The 18,306-nt window shown below is 49.7% G+C and overlaps 1 protein-coding gene and 1 long non-coding RNA gene across 8 annotated transcripts in view; one reads left to right on the top strand and one right to left on the bottom strand.

Annotated features, from left to right (window-relative positions):
• ZHX2 (zinc fingers and homeoboxes 2) overlaps positions 1–18,306 on the bottom strand; it is a 154,347-nt gene that overhangs the window by 103,574 nt on the left and 32,467 nt on the right. The gene's annotated exons all lie outside the window — the stretch shown is intronic.
• Positions 10,547–17,249, top strand: LOC123275722 (uncharacterized). The gene is made up of 3 exons (XR_006511767.2): positions 10,547–15,311; positions 15,957–16,140; positions 16,478–17,249. It is a non-coding gene; the product is annotated as an uncharacterized lncRNA (long non-coding RNA).

Raw genomic sequence — 18,306 nt, 5'->3', positions numbered from 1 at the left:
CTCCCTCTGTGTCTTTAAGAACAGGCTGTGCAGTCCAGCACTGAATCCACGCCCATTTCCCCAGCACTGATCATAAGGGTGAGGTCTAGCGTGCAGCTGGAGTCAGACCTCAGAGCTGAGTGCAAGTGGAGGCTCAGCTGAGCCACGAGGTCACCCTCTCACGGCCTCAGTTTCCTCATCTGTAAAATGGGGGTAAAGTCTGACTTCACAAAGCTGCTGAGCAGGTCCGATAAAGTCACACATTTGAAGGTGCTTTCCAAGCACTCACTCCCTCCCCACCCCCCACCCCCGGCCCAATGCAGGGGTTCAAGAAAGAGCAGGATTCATTTTGTTCTCCTGCCTAGAAGCACTCACAGTCTAGCTGGGGGAGAAGAAACACTCAAATCAGCAGGAGAACAATTAAGTGCTCAACTCCATGTTAAGTGCAAGCTGACACCTTGGTGCCCTCGCTAGGCTGCTCTCTGCCTGGAATGCTGCCCCCCAGTACACTGTATGTGCAAGAATCCCCGTGATTCCATCCACAGTCTGCGCCTGTCTTTCCCACCCTGAGCCCCTTGAAGGCAGGAAGTGAGGCGCGTTCAGTTTCATAGTCCCCCAACGTCTGACCTCTCAAAGGGATGCTCAGCAGGTGGTTGAGGCAGGTAGGGAGGTTTCTGGGTAGAGGGACCTTAGAGACCTGGAAGCAGCTTTTCAGTGGGGCAGGTGCCTCGGAGAATTCCTGGAACGCCCCACTGGAGCGACAAGGGCTGCAAAGCAGCCAAGAAGCCACGAGCCAACTCCCCACTCCTCCACAGGCCCCTATGTCTCCATCATCCACCGCACCATCCAAGGTCCCCAGGTGGGGTTGGCGGCTCCTGCAGAGCACAGCCAGGGCAAGGTGGGAAGAGAGGAAAGCAAAACAGGACCCATCAGTGCTCCACCCACAGCGGCACCTAAAGCCACTGAATAAAAGAGACTAACCAAGCGGCAGACACGTAGGAAATGCTCCGTGATCCGCACATCTGCTTCTCCCTATTTTCCTGGTCTGGGGGATGAGAGGCGGGCAGGGGGAACAGGGTGCTGCAGGGTGAAGGGCTCTAGATTTAGGGTTTTTCTCAAACTCTGACCCAACGAGCTGTGTGACCTTGAGCAAGTCACGTCAGTCCTCAGGACCTTGCTTTGCTCCCTTTAAAATGGGTACCTGGTGAATGAGGAGCTATTGGATTGCTTTCCCCTAAAGGATGAGGCAAACAACTCAGCCAACGGGGTAACTGCCATGGGTGCAGGAAAGCACAATGGGTTCACAGCCGGCACTGTGTTCCAGCCGTGGTCCTTCCATGGAAAACCAACAATAACAACGCCATTGGCGGCGACAACTCATCTTTATTGAAGATGTACTAGGCACCAGGCCCCCGAAAAACACTTTTCATTCATTCTGTTGTTCAGTCCTCACAAGGGCTCTTTAAGGCAGATTCTGTCATTATTCCCATTTTGCAGTTGGGAAAATTGATGCCCACAGAGAAATCGATCTACCTGGGATGGTAGACGGGTGAGTAGGGGAGCCAGGATCTGAACCCAGGCTGTCAGGATCCAGAGTCCACCTGCTTTCCTACTAAACTCTACTGAACCTGGAAGTCTGTGTTTCCATAGTTAGGAAAGATGGAAGGATCTAGAACGGTAACGAAAATAATCAATCATTTTTCTAGACTGAGGACTCAGTCTGGAAAGACCACAGTTGGAGGATGCACAAATTCAAAGTCTACTAAATTATTCTCAGGACACATCCCAGGAGCTTGGTTGAAACAGAGAGGTAGATTAGGTGCCCTGGAGACAGCCCAGCCTTGAAGCTGGACAACTGGATTCTAGTCCAGTGCCCCGGGCACCAGCCGCCTCAGCTGGGAGCAGGCAGCTGCGCTGGAGTCCATTTTCTCACCCGTCAAGCCCGCCAGAATACTTCTGTCCTCTCCACCTCACAGCCTGGCCCCGCTTAGCAGTCCCATCAATGTCCACGGTCTCCACATGCCAGATTTTAAAAGATTCTGTCTCTCATACATTAATTAGTTTCTCCATTAACAAAATAAGGAAGCGTTTGTAAAACTGTTGGAGTTTCCGATCAAAACAAGGTGACCATTGTTATCCCAGTCCAGCCCAGAGCAAAACCAAAACAACCCCTCCCCCCACCGCCCCATGATATTTTTAGGCAGCCAGTGCCACCGTATCCTGGGTACCGTACAATTTCCACTGGTTTCTGGAAATACCGACTCCCCTTCTGTGGACTTTAAGGAAAACACTGGTCTAAACAATTTCTGAGGTCTCTTCCCACACCAGGTTCAACAATTCTACAAAATCGACGCTGCCTGTAAGGGGGCTTTGCTAAAGGCGAATGTGTAACGGCTGTTCTTGTTTTGTTCGCTCGATGTTGGAGATTCAGAAAGAAGGAGGACCGGGTGGAGCCCGAAGGAGGTCATCTGAGGACACACGTTGGGCAGGCCTTGCCCACTTCACACCGAGGGTGGAAAACACACGAAACTTGCTGGGCCCGAGACACTGTACCCGCTAAAAATATAAACAAGTTCAAGAAGGGTTTAGATGAACTCACGGAGGAGTGAGCCCCAGTGAGGGGGATTAGAAATGTTCAGGTTCGGTCCTACGCGCCCGCAGTTTCTCTGTTTCCTGTTAGCAACGCAATGCTTGGCTGGGCAGGACTCGGATGGTCCCGACAGCAAAGCTGCCGTTCTCGTGCCAGAAGATAAAAAAGAAGGAAGGAAAACAAACAAAAGAAATGAGGGTATCTGATCGTTTCCTGCTTCGACATTTAACTTGTATAATCAGAATAAAAAAAATCTATTGGAGGAAATTTAGCAATAAAGGGGAAAAAATAATCATCTCTGATTCCATGTCTAAGGATTAACTATGTTAACATTTTCCTGTATTTCCACCTGCATGTGAGTGTTCTTTTTTAAATAAAAACTATATAGACAGCATGTACCCTGCATTCTTCATTTAACATTTTTTGTCTTATCACCTTACTAAATAGACTTGCTGTATGACGTAAGGGTTCCCACTCCTTATTTAACCGTTAATTTATTTAATCATTGAATTATTTTACCCTTCACCTCTTGTTGGACATCGTTTTCCTTTTCTCAATTTTCGGCTGTATAAATAACGCTTGGATAGACAGGCTTGGTTCCTTCTTTTCGGAGGGATGACAATAAATCTCCAAATCTCAGAGCATACCATTTAATAAGTTTCTCTTAGGTAGACAAAGGGCATGTGGGGACGGGCGCAGAAGGAAGGCTCGACAAGGCTCCTGCAGCTTGCTACACCACCATTTTAAAGGCTCGCACCGGGCGCACGTGGGTACCCCACCATCCTGTGCGTTCCCCACCTTCCCCATAGCTAGTTATTTATGCTGAGAACTCTTCCCTTGGTCCCTGCAAACTGAGCACTTGGAGAGCTGAAGGGACGCGCAGCCACGGGCCGAAACACACCAGGATGTGGCCCTTACTAGAAACGCAAATCTCTCCTCTGACGAACCCCAAACATGAGCTCATCAGTGCCCTCCCCTCCTTCCCACAGGCTGCCCCCCAAGGCGGGTGGCCTCTGTTTCCATTTTACCTGAATGAGCTGAAAGGGAGTTGGCTGGGCTGTGGATCAGTAATCTGAGAAAGAAAGGGTCTGTCTGAAATGGAATTGTCTCCCCGGTGTTTCAATTTTACCCAATAAGAGGAAGTCAGCTCCTTTCTTCCCAGCCTTAACTCTACTAAAAGCCATTAAGCACCGCCAGAGACAAGAGACATTCATCTGTTGGCAAGTGTGAAAGCTGCATTCTGTACCTCCAGCAGGGATGGAAATTAAGCTGTTTACTTGGTGGCCACCCCAAGGGGCTGAAATGAAGCTCTAATGTGACAGCACTTCTGAAATGCGTTTTTTTTTGAAATCTCAAATTCTTGTCCTCCGTTCCCCACCTGTAAATCCACTGGGACTGTGCAAAATTAATTTGGCTGAATTACTCCCTGAGCAGCTCTGACCACCAAATGCAAATGGGGTGACCAGTAGGTGACCTCGCTAAACTGGTTCTTATTGTGGAAAGGAGGGTGGGCATCTGGAGGATGCGGGGGCTGCAGCAGGGCTGGCTTATTCAATGAGTGAGATCAGAGAGAGGGCTGCCACAGCTGCTCAGGTGGGCTTCCTTTGGTTCTGTGAGACTCAAAAGGCAACACGATAAAGTCCCTCGACGTGGCGTGTTCAGATGCTCCCTGTCTAGAGCCACGGACCCACTTCCTCAGCATCGACAGAGCTCCCTCCATCATCTGTCTGCGCCATTCCTTTGGCCAGTCTGGGGCCACTGCTCCTTCAAAGCACCACTCCCAATTTAACTTTTATAGCCGGAAAACCTGTCAAGATGAATTCCATCGGGGCCATTGATTTTGTATCCTTTTGGTTCTCTTAAAATTCGGAGCCCTCAACTCCTGGACCTCTGGCTTTGCAACTGTTGTCACATGACTTCGCTTGTAGATTTGGTCTCCATGCCCAAGTTCCTTGGCACTAGAAGGTGGAACCAGTCTTTTAGGTTTGGTTCCTGCCATACTGAATTTTTGTGTGCCCCCAAAATTTATCTGGTAACTCCTAAGGCATAACGTGATGGTATTAGGATGCGGGGCCTTTGGCAGGTGATTAGGTCATGAGGCAGGAGCCCTCATGAATGGGATTAGAACCTTTATACAGAGAGCCCACATGGCCCCTTCCACCACATGAGGATGCAGCGAGAAGACGGTCATCTGTGAACCGGGAAGCGGGCTCTCACCAGACGCCGAATCTGCCATCCCCTTGATCTTGGACTTCCAGCCTCCAGAATGGCGAGAAATAACATTTCTGTTGTTTATAAGACCCCCAGGTTATGGCAGCCCAATGGCCAACAGAGCTCAAGAAGACAGACTTTCTTGCCCAGCTCCTAGAATGAGGAGGGAGAGTTTTCATATTATCCTTACTTTCTCTCTAATTTCTATGACTTTATATACGTGCATACCCTTATAACGAGAATATAAGCACATTAAATAAATTTTGGTAAGTACAAAAAAACAATCATAGTCTATCACCCAACTCTAATCACAGTTATGTTTTTGAAGCTCTTTAATGAGAGTAAAAGCTAACAGGTCTTGTGTACATGCAAATTTCGCAGAGTCAAACAAATTAGTTTGGACTTGCAGATGTGGGGTGAAAATGTATTCTAAGATGCCCTCAGTAGTGCAGTGTAGTTGCGATGAAGAGGACGAACTCTGTCTGGGTTGAATCCTGGCTTAGCCACTGATCAGCTGTGTGACTTTGGGCAAGTTATCTAACCTCTCTGACTTTGGGCATATCTGGATTCCTTAAAAAAATGTTACTCTACTACAGAAACACTTCATACATTCCGTTGTGTCCCTACTGTCCAACGCAAGCATCTACCCTTATTATTACACAGTCTTTATGGCCTCCGTGAAAATAGTTGTGTAATCGCCATTCAATCACTGGCTCAGAGTTAAGGAAACGTTTTCTAACTTTTTGCTGAAATACAATGTTTTAATAACTCTTTAAAAAAAAGATCAATACTCTCAATTTGTAGGATAAATGAATAATTATCTGCCATCTCCTAGATACTCTAAAAGAAGAGCGAGCCCAGAAGACCCTGGTGGAGCCTAAACCCACTGCGCTTTGGTTATGCTCCCAATGAGAACAGCCCGTCATTAGCCTTCCAGAAGCCCGTTCTCATACACGATCCACCATCCGGTGAAGGGGTAGCAGCTGAGGCGGCAGCCCCCTCCTCTGACCCTCAGTGCAGCCCAGCCCCACGTCCGCCGGGGCGGCCTCAGCACGTGCCCTACAGTCCACGTCCCCAGGGTTATCCCACTGCAGTGTGAGATGGGCTCTCCCGTCAAAGGAGGTGCGTTATGGGGTAGCATCTCCCAAAATTCCTGTAGCTGGACACAGGTGGAGACGCGCCGGGGTCACGCCGTCCCTGTCTTTCTAAGGTCTTGCTTTCTCTTCTGGTCAGAACTCTCACCCTCACTCCACATGACGACGCAGGCTGAGCGGGTCTGAGGACGCACTGTCCCTTCCCGTCCCTCCTGAGGGGGGGCTGTGTACGTGTGCACGGACTTGTGTGTGTGTGTGTCTTCTCTCTCTCTCCCTCACACATGCACATAATATACAGGCATTCTTGCTCTCTCTCTCCAGTTCCTGAAAACAGCTATTTCTGTTTCGTTCCTCTCTTGAGCCCCGGGTCTGTGCTTCTGCCCTTAGATCAAAGCTGCTCTCCCCACAGACATCGGGGCACAGTTCACAGAGATCCATGTGTTCCACACACGCTGCACCTCACTCTGCTCTCTCGACCAGAACCTTCTGGGGGCCCCCAGTGCTCCTGTGCTCCAGCTCTTTTCTCCCTCATTTTGTCTCTGTTCATAATACTTTCCAGGGGGCTGTTGGCCGATACTACTATTTCTTAATCATTTACTTGTGGATTCTCTCCTTTTTTCTAATGATTTTTTTTTTTTTTGGTGAGGAAGATTGGGCCTGAGCTAACACCTGTGCCAATCTTCCTCTATTTGGTATGTGGGATGCCACCACTGCGTGGCTTGACAAATGGTGTGTAGGTTTGCGACAGGGATCCAAATCTGTGAACCCCGGGCTGAAGCGGAGTGTGTGAACCTAATCACTACACCACCTAGCCGGCCACTAAAGATCCCGATTCTGATGTCAGATTGGGTAACTTTGGGCCACTTACTTAATCTCTTGAGCCTTGGTTTTCTCGTTTGCAAAACAGGGACATATTAGTACTAACTTCCTTCACAGAGCTGTTGTGAGGATTAAATTAGATAATCTAAGTAGAGCCCACGGCACAGTGCTTGGTACAGAGAAAGCACACAAATGTTATCAGCATTAATTATATTAATTACTAACAACCCTCTGTTATTCTAAAAAGCCTAAGGTTCTCCCTTGGCTTGTTGCTTTCTAAATTCCTTCATCTCAGGCTTTCTAATCTCCCCAGAGGAATCCTGTCCAACCCCCACTCTATCTCCTGGTTAACTTTTCTTTTCTGTGGACTTGTAAAAATAACAAATGTGGATTAAAAGTCAGGGGATCCGAATTCTACTCTCACGGAGCAGTAAAAATGGCTTGTGACCCTGGGCCAGTAATAGTCTTCCTGGATTCCATCTCCCTCACCTGAAAAATGTAAAGGTTGGTCTGGAAGAGCATTTCCCCAAGCATGTTCCAGAAGCTTCCACCACACTCATCCCCTACACACAGCCCCCTTGGCCAGAGCAGTGTCACAAATGCCTGACCTGGCACCCATCCATGAGCTCCACCTCTGTTAGCTCGTTGTCAAGATTTGGATCCTGTCTACACTGCCTGGCGCCTCAGCAGACTGTTACAGGGCTGACCCGGGCTCTCTCATAAAGAGAGGTTTTGAATTGGTGTAAAATCTCAGCCCGGCAAGGAAGGAAAATGAACTGCCAGCTCTGCTGAAAAACTAGGACGAGGTTCTCTTTAGCAAGTCTCCAGGTACTGCTCAGGCAATCATTGGGTATCAGGAGCCTTGCAATATGCCCCCGCCTGGGACAAAGCCTCCTGATTAAGCTGGCTGCCAGGCCCAGGGTATTTGAGGCAGGAAGGGGGAATTTTACAACTGCACAATTACTAGTAGTTTGGAAAAACCTTTTGAAACACCATGCCAATCATTTAATTCATTTTCCAAGTCCTTTTTTAATGCAAAATATGCTAATATGTTGGAGGGTCCAGCAGAGAAACCTGCTAGAAACTGGGGGCCTCTCTTGCTTGGAGGTTGGGCCCAGGGCTGCTGGGAATGGGGCACTGGGAGAATAATGGCCCATTTTCCCTCCAGCGAAGAAAAGCCGGCCCATGCCACTGGGCTCAAGTGTTTCTTTGTCCTCCCTTCAGCTGCAGAAGGTGCGATCACCCTCAGAGTCCCAGATTTGGGGCATAATGGACCTCTTTTCTGTGCAGAGCCCAAGTCCTGCCCCTGGTAAGTAAGACGTGTCCTTGAGTTGTCTGCTAGCTCCTGCTGGTGAGTAGGGGATGACGAAGGAGGGGATAAAGAAAGGGTGAGAAAAATTTATGGCTTGAAGGAATAAATTAATTTAGGCCCAAGGAGCTGGTGGAGCGCCGTGGTCTTTGACAAATGGCCCAGCCAAGCCAGACTCCGTTTCTCTTACAAGGGAGGGGGATAAATTACAGACCAGAGGTCTCTCTGAGAGGTTTTATGTGAATCAGCCTCTTCACCAAATATGACACCCATTTTGCCAGCATCCGTGGGCTTCGTGTTCCATCCTACTTCATAACTGATTCCATAATGTCATTGAAAGTTGCAGTTCCCGCTTATTTAGCAAGCACATACCACTGGGTGCTACTTTGCATATTCAGCACTCTGCTATCCTGGTTGGGGTTGGGGTGGGTACACAGGAGGACAACACATGCATCTAGGCCTTTATAGCTATCATTAATTGAGCACCTACTATCTTCCAGGGACAATATACACCTTGACTGCAGTGGGAGAAACGTAAGCACAGGCACAAAGGAAGTGAGGTACCATGATGGCACACCCCCCACCATCAGAGTGGGAAGCTAGACCATAATCTTCTGAGTCTCTGGCCCAAGTCTTGCAAGCAGGTGGCTGGGCTTGCTTTGGCCCTCAGACATGTTTTCTTTGACCTATACAAAGCTTTAAACATTTTGGAAATGTCTAATAAAAATCAAAATTTCCAACTTTTCTTGAAAAAATTTAAAAGGGCTCCCTAACATCACTGAGTTCATATTCCCACATGAGAACAACCAATCGGAGCTCAGTGGCAAGTGTCCCTTTTAGACTGGGCAGGGGCTCTCTAATTTGCCAAAGTCACCACCACTCCCTATTACCTACCCCTGGCTAGCGTCCCTCATTCCACTCACCTGCCTGACCTCTGTATGCATTTGGGTTTGCAAGCTTGTCCCTTACTTTGCAAATGAGGAATCTGAGGCCCAGAGAGGTTAAGAGAGAGTAGACAAGTACAGATTTGAACCCAGGTCTCTGCTGGACATCTGTGTCTGTGCTGATTTTACTATACCACACTGTGTGTCACTGGAGGCAACCTGGGGGTACACAGTGCATAAAATATGGGAGGACTGTGATAACTACCTGATGGATGGATGGGTGAGCAAATGAACGAACGGATGGACAAGCAAATGCACGCAGATGCCATAGGGCATGCAGGGGCCATCGTGGGCAGAAGGGCTGGAGGAAGCTTTGCAAAGCGGTGGAACAAGAGCAGACCCGAAAGAGCTCAGGGAAGAAGTAAAGGGCTCTTGGCTGACTTGAGGACCTGGACCCCCATTTATTCAGTTTTGTTTATTTGTGACTTTTAAAATGTACTTTTTATTGTAAGATAGAACACGGATACAGAAAAACACACAAACATACAAGTTGTTTTCAACTGTTTATGATTTTTTGGGTCCTGTTTTTCTTTCCAAAAGCCATCAAAGCTCCTTCAAAATAGGGTTTTTGCTCCTTTTTCAATCTGCACTTAAAGCAGAGTCAGACACCGACCTGCCTCTTCCAGCCTCATACGGTGCCGTGGAAATACTGGGGGGTTCAAGGTCCAACTTGGACACATAGGGAAGGCAGTTGACCCTCTCTGGACCTCAGATGGGGAGGCCGGACCAGATCTCTGAGAGCTGCCAATGCTCCAACACTCTAGGATTCCGTGAGGCTAAGAATGGCTGGAGAGCACAGAAGGAACCTGCTAGGATGTCTGTGAAGGAGGGTCGGTGATGCAATCACTTACTGGCTCAGGCCAGAAGCAAGACTGTCTTCGTGGCTACATGAGAACCAGAAACCAGGTGGCAGAATCTGCCATAGGTCCCTCCAGGGAACAGGATGTGGTTGAAAAGGGAACTTAGAGGCCATGGACTCAGAACCCCTGGTTGACAATTCAGTACAAGGGAGCTGGGATGAGGGATGTGACTTGCCCAAGGTCCGATCCTGAGTATTAAACCACATCCTGGAGGCTTTTCATTCGGCCTTTATTCCAAGCAGAGATTCTTGAAAGGGCCAGAGGCCTGGGGTGTGGATGGAAGTCTTCTTGGACCAGGCCTCCCAGTCATGAAAGGGCATAAATTTAAACTTTTGACAGTCTGTGGAAGACAGGACGTAGGTGGCAGTCTGAATTTGGGACTATACCACCTGTAGAGGACCCTGAATTCATATATTTTAAATATAAATCTTGTGATAAGCTGGTGCACAGTCTGTTTCTATTGCATAGTATTTTGGATGTCAAAAGAGTTAACTTGCTGATCTAAACATTTCACAGATCCACAATTTCTGCAATCAGTTTTAGTATTTTTTCATATTTTAAGACACCAGGAGACTAAAAATATGGAAGTGGCCAGGGTCTCACCTGAGCTCTGCAGGCCCCATCCCAAGGCAGAGCTCCAGCCCCAGGACCTGGGGGGAGGCCCCCCCCGCAGTTCAAGGAATGGAGCTTGGAGGGGGCGCAGTGAAAAGGGATGGAGCACTTCTCTCTCAGTGGAGGCGACTGACACTTCCTGCATGCTTACTAAGTGCCAGGAACGTGCTAACGTTTGGGCAGAGAGATGACCAGGCCCTACCCATAACGAAGTCACGGGCTGGCCAGGCAGCCAGATAGTGAACGAGCTCTAAGGTGATGTGACAAGTACCAAGAATGAGAGGTGCAGAAAGTGCTGGGGCACACTGCGGGAGAATGTGTGTTTGCCTGGGGTGTACCAAGAGGCGGAGGGTGTGATGGGAGGTGTGGCACACAGAATAACCCCCCCTCCAAGGATATCGATGCCCTAATCCCCAGTACCTGTGAATATGTTACCTTACATGGCAAAAGGGACTTTGCGGAGGGGACTCAGTTAAGGATGTTGAGACGGGGAGATTACTCTGGTTTATTCGGATGGACCCAGTGCAATCACAACAGTCCTTAAAGTGAAAGAGGGAGGAAGGAAGGTCAGAGAGATGCAGCTTGAGACTCCACTGTCCATCACTGGCTTTGAAGACGGAGGAAGGGATCATGAGCAAAGGAAGACAGGCAGCTTCCAGAAGCTGGAAAAAGCAAGGAAATGCATTCTCCCCTGGAGCCTCCAGAAGGAACAGCACTGCCGACACCTTGATTTTAGCTCAGTAAGACCCATTTCAGACTTCCAGTCTCCAGAACCATCAGATGACAAATGTGTGTTGTTTTAAGCCACTAAGTTTGTGGCAATTTGTTACAGCAGCCCTAGAAAACGAATACAGGAGGAGGACAACGCAAGTAAGAGAAGGAGCCCGGGGGACCAGTCCTGAATTGGTACCAACTGCTCTCTGGGAGCCTCTATTTCTCCCTTTGAAAAACAAAAGCACTACACTAGATGGTCTCTAACATCCTTCCGGTTCTGATCCTTGGCGTTTTTATGGAAGCGAGGAACAGCCACAGGACTATGACGGCCAGCAACTTGTTCCAAGGGTTGGCAGAAAACAGCATGTCCCGGAGCATGTTTGGTGGAATTTAAGTTCTATGGCTGCTGATGAAGGGTAGTTAGAAAAGAGGGCTATGCACACAGCAAATCATTATCGAGCACTTACCAGGCAGTGTTCTGGGCACTGGGGAGTCAGTGGTGAACAGGACAGATAACGTCCTGCGCTCACAGAGCTCAGATGAGAGGAGCGAGCCAATGCACTGGGAACTAACGGGCAAGCCAATTTCCACTGGTGATTAGCCCATGAAAGAAATGAAACCTGGTGATGAGATGGAGCGGGATGGGAGGCAGCGACCTCGGGACAGTGGTCAGGGGTGGCCTTCCAGGGTCAAATTAGACCTGGGTCTAAGTGATGGGATGAGCCAGGCATGTGAAGAAAAGGGGAAAGACATATGAAAACATATTGAACTAAACAAAAGCAAACAGAATTCTATATGGAGGAGGCCTGAGGGCTGGAATATATTAATTGGTTCCTGTGTTCATGTGACACGTTATTTTATTGAACCAGGCATGTTCCAGGCACGAGGGAGACAGTACAGAACAAAACAGACAAGGCCCCTCGTGTGTGCAGCATTGCTAGTGTGGGGGAGACAGACAGAACAAAAGTCAACAGATAAATATAAAATCAGGAAGTAAAAGGACGCTGAAGAAAAAAGAAGGTAAAAGGATAGACGGTGTCGACAGAGGTGGAAAAAGTGGTCCAGGAAGACCTCCCAGGGGTGTTGACATCTCAGCAGAGACCTAACACGCAGGCTAAATCGGTAAGCAGCCTTTCCCAAACTAACATGACAATGGAACCCCCTTTGTCACAGAGCATCTTGCGGGACACCCGCTCCTCAGAACATGCTTTGAGAAACGCTGGCATGGAGACAGCTGAAGCGTGAAGCTGGCATCTGCACCCTCAAACGGGACCGAGGTTGGCATGTCAGGACAGAGACTACGATTCTCATGAATGCAGAGTCAATCAGTTCATGGAGGATCCTGCCTGCAAATGCACGGCAGAAAATTGGAGTGACTGGAGAGGTCTCTGCTCGACTTCTGGATCAGTAAAGCCCTGTGCACGCTCTCCTGGGCTGCCCCGGATTCACACTCATTTCTGCTAGATTCACAAAGCTGGAGAATACCTTGAAGACAGGATTAGGAGAGAGGCCTCTGCAGGCGCCTGGAGATGCTAGTTTTTCAGGTGTCCAAGAGAGCAGAGTCTAACAAGAATCCTTCTCCTACAGTGTTACATTGTAAAGAACATGTACTAATTTTTAAAGTCTATTTGGGCAACAATGATCAATGTCTCCATTTCTGGGGATCTTTACCCAAGTCCTCCTTCAGTCTTGATAAAGAAATAAATTCCACACCCCAGGACCAGATATAAGATCTGGGGCCCAAACCAGGGGATACCCTACACTCACAGAAAGTGTGCACCCTGCAAGAGAAACGAATATTCTCTCCAAGGAGCCACGGGGTGCTGCCGTTCCTGCAATGTCCTTTCCTGTCTAGAGAAGGCCGTCTGGACCCTCTCACAGCTGAAGTCAGACGAGGCATATTATGTATTCAAGTCCTGCCGCAGGAAGCCTTCCAGCACGGCATCCTGCCCGGGCTCCGCCGAAATGCCTCTCCGGGGAGCAGGCTCTGTGCTCCACAAGCCAGGCTCCGGGTCTGCCAGAGGACGGCTCCAGGAGCTGTGCCTTACCTGGCAGGTAGTGACGCCCCTCACCGGCCACAGTCCCTGGGCAAGAAGTCAAGGCAGACACATGGGAACAGTCTTCCCATGAGAGCGGCTGTCACTTCCAAGCCCCTGCTTCCCAGGAGCAGGGAGATGAGCACCGGACCAAGCCCACGTCTGGTTCCTCCGCTTGGATGCTCTCTCTGCTCCTTGTCACCTTCCTGTCACCTGTAGTCTTTTTCATCTCAGCTCAGTGTCACTTCCTCTGAGAAGCTGTCTTGAGTGGATCACATCCCACCATTTTGGGTTCTTATGGCCCATCATGCCTCTTTTATGATGGTTTCAAGTCCCAGGTCGGCCACTGACTGTCCCTTGACCAAATCTGATCACCTCCCTGGGCCTTAGTTACGGAAGGAAGGGGGTTGATAAGATGCTCTCCATGGTCCCTCCCAGTCCCAACCCTCCGGGACTTCCCTTCCTAAAACAGGAGCTACCATCACAGCCGCTACCCAAGCAGAGGTCTTGACCTTGGATGTGACCTTGGGAAAAGCCTCTTCCCTCTCTTTTATTTACTTGGCACTAAAATGACAGAAGGAGCTAGAGTATTGGTTTCTGAACTTTTTAAGGCAGGAAATCCATTTTAAAAAATACACTCTAATACCTAACAGAGGTGGGAGTGGAGCTGCTTTGTTTGAAACAGGAGCGAGGGTCTGGAAGGACCCTTTCTGTTTTGAGGCACCTCCCCCATTAGGGCTCCAGAAGCACAGTTTTAGAACCACTCCTTTAGACGGTTATTCCAAATCTAACGCAAGTCACGTTCCAATGTCTGCCCACTCACACCTCAGGTCCACTGGTGCCCGCATTCCAGGGGGTCCAAAGGTCTTCTTTTGAGGAGTGTCCAAGAGACACAAAAGTTTGCCTGCTTCTCCTTAATTTTTTTCATATGCTTGATTTCAAATGTCGCTCCAAAGGACACAAGAAATGAGAATTACAAAGGTAGGAGAGGAGAAAGCAATCAATTAACCCATTTCTAAGTCATTGCTATGACACAAAAGTGCTGAAACAAAGGACACAAGTGACCATGGCAGCTCTGTCCACTCAGGGAGGAGGCACGGACGCCCAGGGCAGGTGTCCGGGCGCTCCACACCCCCCCAGGCACCTGTGTCCCATTGCGGTGCCCAGCAGAGCTCCCGTAGTCCCTACCATGGAGAACTGGGCAGCAAATTGGGAGACCTGCCCGCTGGTCCCCAGAAGCACCCTGCAGAACCAACGACTTCAGGTCCCTGCAGAAGCAGCCTGTCCCACCCGCAGAATTCAGAATTCGCTGGAACATTCTCACCCATCCCTGTTACTCAGGTGTGAATGGCTGTGTGGCTTTCTACAGCCTGGGCTGCGCACTCCTTTATGTCTTTATTTTCTAGCCCCTTCTAAATTCATCTCCCTCCACAGGGTGAGCAAAACATGCAGAGGTTTGCAGAGAAGGAGAGCGGGCCCCTACCTCCTCGGTGTCAGGGAGACACAAAAACACCCCGAGAAATCCTCTGGGAGGAGGCTCAGCGGATGGGCCTTTGTGGGCACCTGGCTGTGGGTTTTGATTTGGAAGCCAAAACGGCTGACCTTTCGGAACCAGAGAGGAACCGTTTATATTCCGAGGGAGTGGATTTTTATTATTATTTTTTAAAGGCTCTAAAGCTCCTCTAAAACCAGCTCCTGGAGTTAGAGCTTCCTTTAGTTTTCCCTTAGTGCTTATTTGGCTTATAAAACTGCATTAAATCAGGAGTCATTCTAACCCCAGATACATCCCACTCCTAGCCCTACCGTCTGGGGCCGCTTCTCTATCAATCCCAAGACAGCAGCTAAACCTACTGAGCGATCCAGCATCTCCCTTCCTCCCCACTCCCCGCCCCTTTGTCCTGTTCTGCCCTCCCGAATTTAAACTGTCAACCCTCCAGTGAGAGACACAGCAAGCTGGAAGGGGAGGGAGGTGATGCTATTTATAATTCAGCAGAGTTCGCCCTCAGAACACGGCCATTTTTTCCAGGCCGCCTGCCAGAGCCCACATTCCCCAGGCTCCATATATGGCTAGGCCTCCCCACAGACCCCTGTGGCCACAGCCTCGCCTCTGAAGGGACCAAAGGCAGCCTGGCAAGTCAGGAAGGTAAGGCCTGATCTGCTCATCCAGGGCCGGGGAGGATGCCAAAGCAGCCGACAGCCTGGCCTCCCCTGCGGGGTGCTCTGAGACAGGGGAGGAGAGAGTAAGGGGCCCAGGGGTACTCGCCGCACGGGAGCCTGGAGAGCAGCCGGCTTCCCCCCAGGGCTTGAATAAGAATGGCGAGGAAAGAACGTATTCCTGCTATGAAACATTAGGTCACCCCTTCTTTTTGCCAAGTGGTTTTCAATTGTTTCCATCGCGATGTGACTGAGATCATGGCGGCCTCGCCAGCCCCCGAGGGCTCCAAAAGCTGGATTTACGGACGCAGCCTTTAGAGAGGCAGATACGAGGGGAAGCCCAGGGCGGGCGGGCAAGCCAAGGCAAGGGAGCGGGCTTTGCCAAGCAGATGCTTTCTGCAGGCTCTCAGCTTTGATTAGCATATATTAAGTTCATGGAAGGAGAAAGGTGTGGGCCCCTCGTGGGCATCTAGACGTAAACTACCCCACTGCCTTCTGGAGGCCAAGCACAGAGGCAAAGGGAAGGGCCTGACCAGCTAGGATGTCACTTTGGCTCTTCTCATCTCTGTCCTTTCCATGCTGCCCGCCCTGGGGCCAAACTGGGGCCACGAACGGCGCCATCTCTATGGAGCAGGAGACCTGGAAGTCCTCCTCCACGTTCATGTGGGCAATTTCACTTCGGTTTCTTGGACGGTATCTCCAAAACCTCAAGAATGGTCGGCAGTGGACACAGCTGTGTCAAATCAAGCTCAAGTCCTTCCTCTAAAGAGTGTTCTACAGCCATCTGGATATCTCTTCCTTGGGATGGAGAACATCTGGTATAATTATTTATTATTATTAATAATATTAAGAGTAACAGTTTGGCTTTATTGAGCGCTTACTCAATGCCAACCGTTTAACATATAGCCTCTCATTTAATCCTCACGACGACCCTGAGAGATGGGTGTTATTTTCTGGTGAGGAAACTGGGTTGCAGATGGGTTCAGCAGCAGGTCCACGCTTACCCTGCAGGTAAGTAGTGGACCCTAAGTCCTCATTTCCAACCTCTGCTGTCGACACTGGTTCCCATCACTCACGCCTGCGGTCTTCCTTGTTACTTTCTATCCTTGCAGGTGGAGGGCACGGTTTAAACATCTTGTCTCCTCTTCTCCACAGAGCATCTAGAACAAACTAGACCCACAGAAACCCTTCACTCATGCTGTGGTCCTTCGGCCAAGGGCACCTTCTACCTGTGAGCTCTCTTTAGCGTGGGACCAATTCCTGTTTCTCTTTTGACTTTGTGGCCTCTGTAACCCTCCCTGAGCGGCCACGATCCTGTATCCGTGGAGGTCCCAGACCGTGCCCCTACTGCTACTTGTCTGCCTGTGACAAATATGGGACTGGCACTTCGGTAGGGAAAAGCAGCAGCAGGAGTTGATCAATTCCTAAGCAACGAAGATCCTGTTTTCATGCAAACGTCCTCGGCATTAAAACAAAAACAAATTCCTCCCAGGGCGCGTCCTGGATGCCAAGTCTCGTTGCAAGACACATTTTTAAGCGAAGTTTTGCGCCTGCGTGAGAGACTAACAGACTGGGAGGAGAGCTGTGTGCCAAGTGCCGTCTCGAAATGCTCTCATTTAAACCTTACAGCCGCCCCGCCAGCTAGGCACAGTCGGATCCCGATTTGACAGACAGGGACACAGGCAGACAGAAATGAGGGAACGTGTCAGTGTCAATCAGCTGGCAAATGGCAGCAAGGGGACGTGACCCAGTCTGATTGAGGCTATGTTGTTTCTGACACAGACACAGGTATCAACCGCCACTGTGTTCACCCAGAGGCCAGGGGTACGACCACGGACATTTCAGATGACAATAGGCGAAATCTTCTTTTTTTCTGAATGTACCTTCTGTACTTTTCCCATCACCAAATAAAAAGAAAGAAGGATGGTGCCTGGGTACCAATTCTCTCCTTACAATAAACTGGTCCTGGGAGTGAATCTAGATGAAATGTCAGGATTAATGACTAACCGCTGTTTAGCCTGTGACACCTACAAAGTGCTCAGGAGCACTACGTGGCTCTAGCCATGCTCCCGGCTTCCTTGCCTTTGAGGCCAACAGCAAATAAAGAGAGGGTGACCATGAGAGGTGTTAGGAGGAGACGCAGGACCCTTAGGTGGAATGGCAACAGGTGCCCTGAGTTCTGAAGAGGTGGAGATCACCAAGGGCTTCCTGGAGGAGGAAGATATTCTGATTCAACTCAGGGATCCCATAACAGACAGCTTTTGCCTGATCCTACAGGAGCTGGGTGCCCACCAACATCAGCACCACTGGAACATCCCCAGGGTCATTGGGCCTGCCCAATGGTTATGGAAAGTGTCCACAGCACATCTAGCCTCCAGCTGGCTACAGCTTGAGGCTCACAGGTGCCCAAAGGCAACCCGAGTTGGTGGGTTAGGGGCAGGCCATGTGATTCACTTTGGGCAAATGACCAGTAATACCAGGACTGTGGCATTGAGTGCTGCAGGATCATCTGGTACTGCCCCCCTACTGCTGATGCTTTGCCCAAGGCTCATGGTCCAGCCAAGACTCTAGCTCAAACCTCTTTCCTCCTGCTCTCTGAAACCCTCTGCACAGCCCCCTTTTCTCACACTGAGGTGTTCAGTGGCTTCAGCAAGTTCCCAGAATCACCCACTGGGCTCGAGACTGGGAGATAGAGAGAGCATAACACCTGGTTGCAGCCTTCTCAAGCTGGCCTGAGAGTGACGCCAGGGCAGGGAGGAGCTCCCAGCACCTCTCCTCCTAGTGCCCAGTAATTGGGACCAGGCAAAGGTCTGGTGCTGGGAATGGTGACTAGGCAAATGTGGCAGGAGAAAAGGGCCCACAAAGGGCCTTCGCTGAAGTTAAGAGTGACAAGAATCAGCTAAGTAGAGTGGAAAGAGCATAGACTTTGTGTACAAAAGGCCTAGGCTGCATCTGACACTGTCACGGTGTCAGGGATCGAGAGT

Source organism: Equus asinus, chromosome 12 (assembly GCF_041296235.1).
Source record: "Equus asinus isolate D_3611 breed Donkey chromosome 12, EquAss-T2T_v2, whole genome shotgun sequence".
In the NCBI taxonomy this organism is placed as follows: Eukaryota; Metazoa; Chordata; class Mammalia; order Perissodactyla; family Equidae; genus Equus; species Equus asinus.
This window is presented reverse-complemented; position numbering and strand designations above follow the sequence as displayed.